Below are 9,805 nucleotides of genomic sequence, written 5' to 3'. Positions count from 1 at the left end.
GTTCAAAATCTCAGGAAATATTTAAATCAACATTGCAGGACAGTCTCAAATAAAGAAAGAAAAACATCTAAATTAAGTTTTGCTATATTCCTGACTATAGCTAAGTGAATTAGACTGTTTCCTAGACCTACTTACTCATAACAAGGCTAAGACTCCCCACTCACACAGCTGTAGTCTTTGGCCAGGGTTTCAAGCCAAGTCCTCCAACACTCTCTATGGCCAGCCAGTGCTTTGTGACCCTGCCCAAGTAGCTGACACACACACAGTCTTGGAGATTTGTTTTACAAACAGACCTGGGGAAATGCTGGCATAGGTTTGCTTGCTATGGACCCTTCTACCCAGACTATAAAGTAGTTATCATTGCCACAAGAACCCCTTATCAGATGCTTTAAGGCTCTTAACAAAGGGTGTCCAAGTATCTAATCTTACTGTGTAATGTTACTATCAATACAAATGGTGGTTTAACCAAGAGTGAGGGTATTAGGAGTGGCCCACACAGCATCACTTAATAAATATACAAGTACTTTCAGAACTTAAATATCTCTAGATAGATCAGCCACAATGTAAGTTTTAAATATATTTAATAATGCATATTAAAAGAACAAGAAAATACTCATTATATATTTACAGTGACAGCAGAGTTCAAAATCTCAGAAAATATTTAAAACAACATTGCAGGACAGTCTGAAATAAATAAAACAAAACATCTAAATTAAACTTTGTTATATACCTGATTATAGCTAAGATAATTACACTGATCCCTAGACTTACTTACTCATAGCAAGGCAGATCTGAGGTGAATGGATTTGTGTGATCCAAAACAGAATACAGAATGCTCTGTCTCTGTCAGAGAGTTCTTAACTTAATATCTCAAATATATACTGCTGGGATAGCTTGCAGAATGACCTAATTTCTTGTCACCTGAGTCTATCCCAGGTAAAACCCCACTGCTGAAAGCTAGCAGTATTTAGCATCCACCTGTGAAAATACATAGATAAGGGCTTTTCCTCAGATCTGTGCAGCTGTTAGAAGTCAATAAACAATAAAACACTTCCACAGCTAAAGCCTAGTAATTATTTCTCCTTCAAGACAACAAAGAGAGCTCCCTAGTATAGACATTCTGTCTTTTTGCTGTCATAAAGTAATTTAATTTCAGCTATTTTTCTGAAGTTTTGCTGAAATGAATTTAACCCCCTGTGTTCCAGTTTCCACAGCTAAAATATATACATTTAAACAGTTACAATAGTGTATGCACATTTCTGTTCTCTTCCAGCAGGGCACACTGTGGATCCATTTTAAGTTTTGTACTTTATAAAATATCTTTTCAACACAAGTATTCACAAATGACACATAACCATTTACAAAATTCCAGACAGCTGTGCTGGCAGTATCTCCTTTCATGACACTCCTCACCAGACTCGACAAGGAGAAGGTCACAGTCAGTTGTCTGTCAGGTGCCAGAATCTGCCACATCATGCACACACTTACGTCTCTATACAACAGGTACAAGCATGATTGTCATTGTCCATGTTGCTGTGAATGACTTGAGATGCGCCTCCCTGGGCTATATGAAGAGAGACATGACTGTGCTATCAAAGTATGTGTCCAAGGCTTGTATGACTCTAGCCCTGAGCAGCATCCTACCTTCACCAAAGAATGATACCACAATACCAACAAAAAATAATTGACTTCAACAAATGGCTTAGTTTCTGATGTCTTTCTAAGAGGATCCAGTATCTGTCTGCCTGGGATGACATAGTTGACAATCCTCGATGATTTACCAGAGATGGCCTCCACCTGTCATCCCTGGGATTCCGGATCCTGGCAAAGGCTCTTGCCTCCCCATTGTGCCTTTTTTAGTCTATGTCCCAAAGACAAATCTTCCAACATAGAAGATCTGTCAAAAAGCAAATTAAAGGTCATGCTGCTGAATTCTAGGAGCCTAAACATGAAAATGCACTCACTGGAGGCTGTCCTTGCACTGGAAGATGCCAATGTCTGTGCAGTCACTGAAACTTGGTTCAGGGCTGTGGAGAGTACTCCTCCTTACCAAGCTATACCTTATTCCACACATTTTACCCCAAAATGAGGTTCAGGAAGACTAAGGGTGGTGGAATCTCTATCTTCATTAAGGATAGGTACACCACCAGACTGGTTTGCCAGCATGATGCACTGGAATTACTCCAGGTGCAACAGACAGTTGGCAAGACACCCATCCAAGTTATAGCCAGCTACAGACCCCCCTCCATGACTCAGGACACCCACTCCTCCTAATTGGACCTACTTGACTCCATCAAGGTACCCCCAAACATAGTGATCCATGGTGACTTCAATTACCCCACCATAGACTGGGTGAACTATTCCAGCACTAATGCACTCACCCATGATTCCTTGACTTCATCAATTCTAATGCACTAGACCAGCTCATCTCATCTGCCACAAGGGGAGATAACATTCTGGACTTGGTTCTCACCAACATGGGTGACCGCTGCACCACTCCCATAGTATGTTCTTCCCTGGTGAGATCAGATCATCGGTCTGTCTCATTCAACGTTTCTATCTCATCCACCCCCCCAGCCTTACCCAGGCTAAAAAAACTTCTCAAAAGCTGACTACAACCTCCTAAGGGAGGGTATCAGTAGCTTCACATCACTGCCCCCTCAGAGGATGCAGACAACAAATGCAGTATGTAAGCACCTGTACAACTTGGACTCAGCCATACCCATACCCAAAATAACTAAAACCTGCTACTCAAGGAAACACAGACCTGTCTGGTGGACATCCTCCATCAAAAGGGTTTACAACAAAAGTAAAAAAATGTTTTCTATGGGTAAAAAGGAACAAATTCCAAATTGTAAAAACTCCCTCCTCAGCCTCCTCAAGCAAATTAGATCACTAGTGAAAACTTTCAAAGCCAATTATGAATTGAAACTAGCCTCCAAAAGAAAGGGAAACCACAAAGCCTACTTCAGTTATGTCAGGAACCTCCATGGTAAAGCCCAGGTTTGTTCCAAATTAGTGCTTAATGTTATCAGTTACACTGACCTTTTTGACTTAGCCAACCTGCTAGTATATAGGATCAGAGCAAACTTCACACCCCTATCCCCTCAAAGGCCCATTTAACATCCACAATACTTGTCCTGCACCTCACATCTCCATAGATCAAGTGTTAAAGGCCTTATCCAAGGCAAAGAACACAGCTTCCATGGGACCTGATAGTATCCTAGACTGTATTCTGCACCATCTGGAGCAAGAACTAGCTTCACCATTGAGCACCTTATTCAACCACAGCCTATGTACAGGCTTTATTTCAGCAGAGGGAGAACTGCCATTGTCATCCCCTTGCACAAAGGTGATGCCACTACTGATCCTGTAATCTATTGCCCCATTAGCTTGACAAGTCTGATCTGTAAAGCCATGGAGCGTATTATTATTATTATTATTATTATTATTATTATTATTATTATTATTATTATTATGGGTCTCATAAACAAGGACATAGGCAATCTCCAAGCACTTGGCCACACCCAGTTCAGATCCATCAAGGGCAGATTTTGTTTGTTACACCTGGTTGACTTCTTTGAGACTGTCAACAAGGCCCTGGATGAGGGAAAGTCAGTACATACAGCTTACCTTGACTTGGCCAAAGCCTTTGACACAATCATCCACTCAGGCATCATTGAAAAGCTAACACAACTTGGTGTAATCCCTATCTCATCAGGTGGGTGGCCAACTATCTCAATGATAGGACCCACAAGGTCAAATTATGTCCTTCACCACTGACAGCAGACCTGTCACTAGTGGTGTTCCCCAGGGATCTGTCTGTGACCCCTACTTTTTGGAATGTACTTCTCAAAGGTCCAAGCAAAGACAAAAGGCCTGTGACTGACCAAGTTTGTAGATGGCTCCAAGTTGGGTGCTGTCAATGACTCCCCAAATGATGCTAACATAGTGCAAGAAGGCCTCACAGCAACAAATGACTGGTGCCAAAGTCATGGCCTTAAGTTAAACGCAAAAAAATTTATTATCATAGCATTCATCAAAAACATGGCCTTACTGATTACCACATCAACGGCAACCCCCTAAGCAACAACCTGTGATGAGAGACCTGGGGACTCAGGTTGACAACAATATCACATTCGACTATCATGTAGTGGCAGTGGTCAGAAAAGCCTTTTACTTGTTTCATCTCATAAGTAAAGGCATTGCACCCATAAAAAAGAGGTTATTACATCTCTGTACTTCTCCCTCATTAGGCCAATAATGGAGTATAATGCTCCGTTTGGTATGTACCTCTCCAAACAACTGCACTAACTGGAAAGGCCACAGAAATACCTCACAAAGAGAATCCATGGCCTCCAACACTTGTTCTATGCAGACAGGCTGAAATCACTATCACTCTGCATGGTATTGTACAGATTGTTCAGAGGTGATCTGTGTCTCATCTACAAGGCAATATCGGACACTGCCCTACTAGAAATGCTTCACATCCGTAAGTGTAACTTTTCATGCATTACCCACTCGAAAGGCCTGAATCTAATATGTGACATCAACAAAACCTGCTGGAGAGACAGGTTTGTCTTCCAGAGGCTGCCTCGTCTCTAGAATAGACTTCCTATACATGTCAAATGGATCTATATTAAATCATTGAATGCTTAGAAAAGCAAACGATGATTTAGTGACCCCATGTAAGCGAAAGCTTACAAACTTGAATGCTTAGAACAGCAATTTTTTTTCCAAGGGAAAAAAAATCGCTGTTCCAAAAAAAAAAAAAAAAACTTAAAACATAACATAAATTGGGAGGTTGTGCCCCCACCCCCTTACTTAAATATACCAACTCCGAGATCGCACTACAGTGACGAAAATGGCAAAGTAACGGATGCGGCCAAGCGATTTCTTTCCCAGGGAAAGAATTTGCTTATATGCCGCTTCATCATTTTGCCTTTTCGTCTTTTCAAGTTCGACCAAGGCACATTCGAAAGAATGCGTCTTAAGTCATCTAATAGGAACCCTGTCAAACAGAGAATCTTGCTGACCCTCTTCAAGTGCAACCTTGATGAGTGGATGGGAAACCACAAATTTGTCCCAGGTGTTCCACCTATGTCCCTCATTGACAGAGGCAACAGGTGCTGACTGTTTCTTTTTTGGGGATAAACTCTTGGCTAGGTTTGTAAGGGCCCCAGGGCCATTAGCCTATTAACATCTTATGATCCTATGATCCCATGAATCTCCTCAGTTCTTCCTCTGGTTTAAATTCAGGTCATCCACTGCTTCTCACATATGCTGCTCTTGATTTTCTTTTTTAATCTCACTTTCCTGACAACCTGACAGCCATCACAAGCCAAAACAATGGTAAGTATGATTTTAATGAAATCACAAAATCTTTTTATTTAAACAGAGTTTCACACCCTCACTAGAGGTGGCTACACCATGGGACCTATTTTAATGAACTCTGTGACAGGTGCACCTTGGAGTTAGGCATAATCTAGACTACAGCAATCTTTGGCAAAGAAGATGTGAAGCCAGCATGAGGTCACTACCCAACATGGCCATCATTCCACTAACTAGCACTGCTGTTTTCTACATCATATATGCCTAGTTTACGATTTCTACCTTCATCCTTTCATCTATAATTCTGTTACCTTTCATTGCTGCTCTATCATTAAGAAGTGCAGGCTTTTTTGTCTTTATATTTGCTTGTGTTTCTGTTCTCAGTAGATTGATTTCTTATTGCTGTCCCTTCCATTCTTGCAGGCTATTCATCTCCACAGCTACTTTTTGCATCATTCCCATCATTTTATCCTTTTTTTCCTCATGGCTCATCATTCCTTTTATTCCACTGGAACATCTGTCTCCTTTTCATCTGTTATGGACATAGTTTTACTTTGTGAAATGCTATATGGACATATTGTAACATGGCGGTCCTATTAAACTAATAGCTTGCCTTTTAAATGTATGCTGCAGTAGAGAGCATGGAAACATTCCAACAGCAGTTAAATAAGCAAACGGTATGTATTAGTCAGGAGCTGATTAACAATCAGTGTTATATAAAAGGAAGTAACCTGGAGAACTAGAATCAGGAAGGTCATTCTGCAGCAGAGATTCACAAGGGTTGAACTGGAGCATTCTCTGAAGACCTGAGAGGTGTGGTCTGTGAGACCCTGTTGGGGTTCACTTGTGCATTATACTACTTGTATATTATACTTGGAAGAATCATCCAAGATAAACACTTGCTGTAACTAAGACCTATCTCAGTACTATAGCCTGAGAATTTTATGGCCAGCCTATTCATGGAGGGACTATGACAGACTTTGCTATTCCTGATGAATGGAAACCACAGGTGCAGTTCTTTTTTGTTTCAAGTCAAATGGGCAATTATTATTATTATTATTATTATTATTATTATTATTATTGTTGTTTAGTGACTTTGTGAAAAATAAACCTGTACTTCATGTAAGTGCTACCTCTGATGTCTTCTTGTACTTTAAAATATTTACAAAGATTATGGTACCATTATAAGGAATCTTAGTCCCCCAACATCCTATATTTAGCTGTACCTCTGAAAGATGCCTTCTTTTTCTGTCCTGTCTTCTGTAGTCTCTGTCTGTAGTCTGTCATTCAGTTTAATTAAGTGAATACATAATTTGTCACTCTATAGTAATGCTATAATACACATTATACTATATGTCCATTTCACTTGAATTATCCCCTTGTTCAGAATTCCATCCTTTTTCCTTTTTCTTCCTCTTTTTGCTTTCTCCTTTTCCCTGCCCCTCCCTTCTCAGCCCTTCATCTATTCCCATCTCTTTATTTGCTTAGCTCATCCATTCTTTCATCATTTTATGTTTAAAATAGTGCAGCTGTACTAAGTCTGCTGAAATTATTTTTTCACAGATTTTATATGCTGCAATTTGCATGTTTATAGGTTCTTTCCTTTGTCTCCTGATTTTTTTAAGATTTCTGTATGTTATTTGTAGTTTTCAGCACTCTTGTTTCACTGTTTATTACAAATATCATTGTAAGCATCATCTTCCTCATCTACTGCATGTGAAACATGTATCTGTATGCATTTATCACATAACTCCAATGTATTTTTGTGCTTCGAGCTTTTATCATCAGACTACCACTGAAAAGTAATTCAACCCAGCTAGAGGTTCATGCTTACTAAATACAAAGAAACAAATGATTAAATAAATACCCATTTGTAATTAATACTTCTGTTGGTACATTCTTCTGAATTGGCTCAAAGCCACATAACAGGTCTGATTCTAAAAGACTTGTTCTCAGTGTAAGTGACTTACTGTGGTATAAGCCTGTTTTATAGATAGGTCTTACACTGCAGTAAGGCCCTTATACCTACAGCAAATCTTTTGAAATCAGGCCCAACATTTACTATCTATATTAAAATCCATTTCCAATCCAGTGAAACTGTAGCTGTATTCTGAACATGGTGCCACAGCCTAACAGACTGTCTGCACTTTTGATATAGAGATTGGCTTAATAATATGGAAATATCATCAAAACATATTATGGTTTTATTGCTTGTGACAATTTGCAGATGCTGTCTACATACAATTAATGGCAGGTCAAGCCTGAAAGGGCATAGCCTGCTCTGAAGTGCTTATCTTAGAAACAGAATAACTAAAACAGAAAAGAACAAAGTTATTCCCTGAAAGGCATGTCATAAGAAAAGAGCAATCCATTGTGCTTGAATTTTAAGAGTAGAAAGGGTGAAGGTGAGCCTGACTTGTTTCAGAATAATTATTCTTATCTGCCACTACCAATGCTATTCTGACAGCATGTATTAGCCTTTTTTTTCCATTAGTGTTAGGGAAATACAGGAATGTTAAGGGATTTCATGGGCTGCCCTTGCTTCCTGAAGTGTTTTTACTTCAGTGTACTTATCTCTGCACTGCTTTGAGTGTAGAGTCTCTCTATGCAGTGGCATCTATCTTTTCTGCACCTATCAAGCTGATAAACAAGCAGTGAAAACAAAAAATCTTAGAACTGCATATTGCACGTTGCAAAGTAGGTCAGCTAAATGTTTTGCTGATGGGATTTCCATATTATCTGAAGAGAAGCCAGAATATTGTACACTGATTGTAAAACATGGCTGTACCTTTTTGTAAACTTTGCAGCTGATTGGAAAAGTCCACAAGTTAGTTGCATGTGCACTGTTAAGGCTGGTGGGAAACATACACAGAGATAAAAACAATCACCTGAGACAAGACTGTGGCAGTAGTATTGTGTAAATCTGATTAAAGGTTTGAGAAAATTTTATGCTAGACAAATTAAAAAAGTAAATATCAAGTTAAACCATGAATAGGCCAGAAATATGACATTTTAACTTCTGAATGTTGATAAATACAAAGTTATCCAGAAAACAGTGGTTCAACAGTTGAATATTCTCTTCAGTGAATTAGTTTTTAAGCTTCACTGTTCTAAGGTAGGTGTTAAGAAGAGGTGTCCTGAACATGGTACGGTAGTACTGTGTTCACTGATTATTTCCCCCATGGAATTTAATAAACAGTGCCACTCAATTAAAAAATAGACTGCTATTGCACTTGAAAAGTATATAAACAGTTAACCCAAATGATGTACTTAGACAGAGGTATTACAATGCTGAATGGTCCAATACCATGATTAAACAGCCTAATGATTCCTTATGACATCATATTGAACTTTACTTTACATAACATTAAAAGTAACACCATGAGTCTGTTAAGATATAAGTACATTCTGTATAATTAAAGATAAAATATGGCATAGATAGTTGCAACATACAAGACATATAATAATTGGGATATGCTAATTATTAACTTCGGAGTTAATAAGTCAGCATAAATGCATACATTATTTATTTTCCAAAAACAGTTAAAAATAAAAACTTTGGTCTTTAAATTTTTTTGAGCACTAACTAGAAACTATAAATAAGAAATATGTTATTCTGGTACAATGGTATTAATTATAGCATGTGTGCATGTGTGTCTCTCTTTGTGCAAGAAGCAATATGCATCTATAAAGCGCTGTTCCATAAAATCTGAAGAAAACAGCCTAGTATGAATTTCATGCTGATATATTAAAAGAATATGACATTCAGCAAGAACTGAGCTAAAAATTAAATCAAATACAATAGTCAATGCCACCACTCATAAACAAATATCTTCAGCAAATTCAGAGCTTTCTGGGTAGAACATGCATGAATAAAAATGTCACAAATTACATTTGCAAATATATCCAGCACTACCACTATAGCTCAGTTTTATTTCTTAGCACTCTTCCTGGGGTTCATTAACGATCATGCAGGCTTCGCGAGAAGACTGCACGATTACAGCGGGTTAGCTCGATGAGCAGCAGCAGTCATTGAGTATGCATGCTGCTCATCACACTTTCACATATCTGTGCACCATTTTGTAGCTGGCAGCAGTGTTGGCAGCTCTGAAATGGTATTGGGAAGCATGAGTACACACTTTAAACAAAACTCCTTGCCTGTATGCAAACGTATTAGTCTGGCATACATGGGCAGCTTACATGAAGCAAGGACAAGTGGATCATAAGGAGATAAATGAAGGGGATGTGAAATTCGGAGAAAAAATATACTTACTCAATGAACATATTCAAATGAGATGATGTGACAAAGAAACATTTTCAACAGAACGACGTCCATATTTATTGTTATAAATAATCCTGTTTCCAGTTATTTACCCATGCACATAACTAAAAATGGACACGCTAACAATGGGTGTGAGAGGCACACAATGCAACATTGTAATATACAGAAGTAAATGAGATATTAATGTTTATA

Source organism: Protopterus annectens, chromosome 1.part1, assembly GCF_019279795.1.
Source record: "Protopterus annectens isolate FY-2018-M chromosome 1.part1, PAN1.0, whole genome shotgun sequence".
In the NCBI taxonomy this organism is placed as follows: domain Eukaryota; kingdom Metazoa; phylum Chordata; order Ceratodontiformes; family Protopteridae; genus Protopterus; species Protopterus annectens.
Note: the sequence above shows the minus strand (reverse complement) of the source record.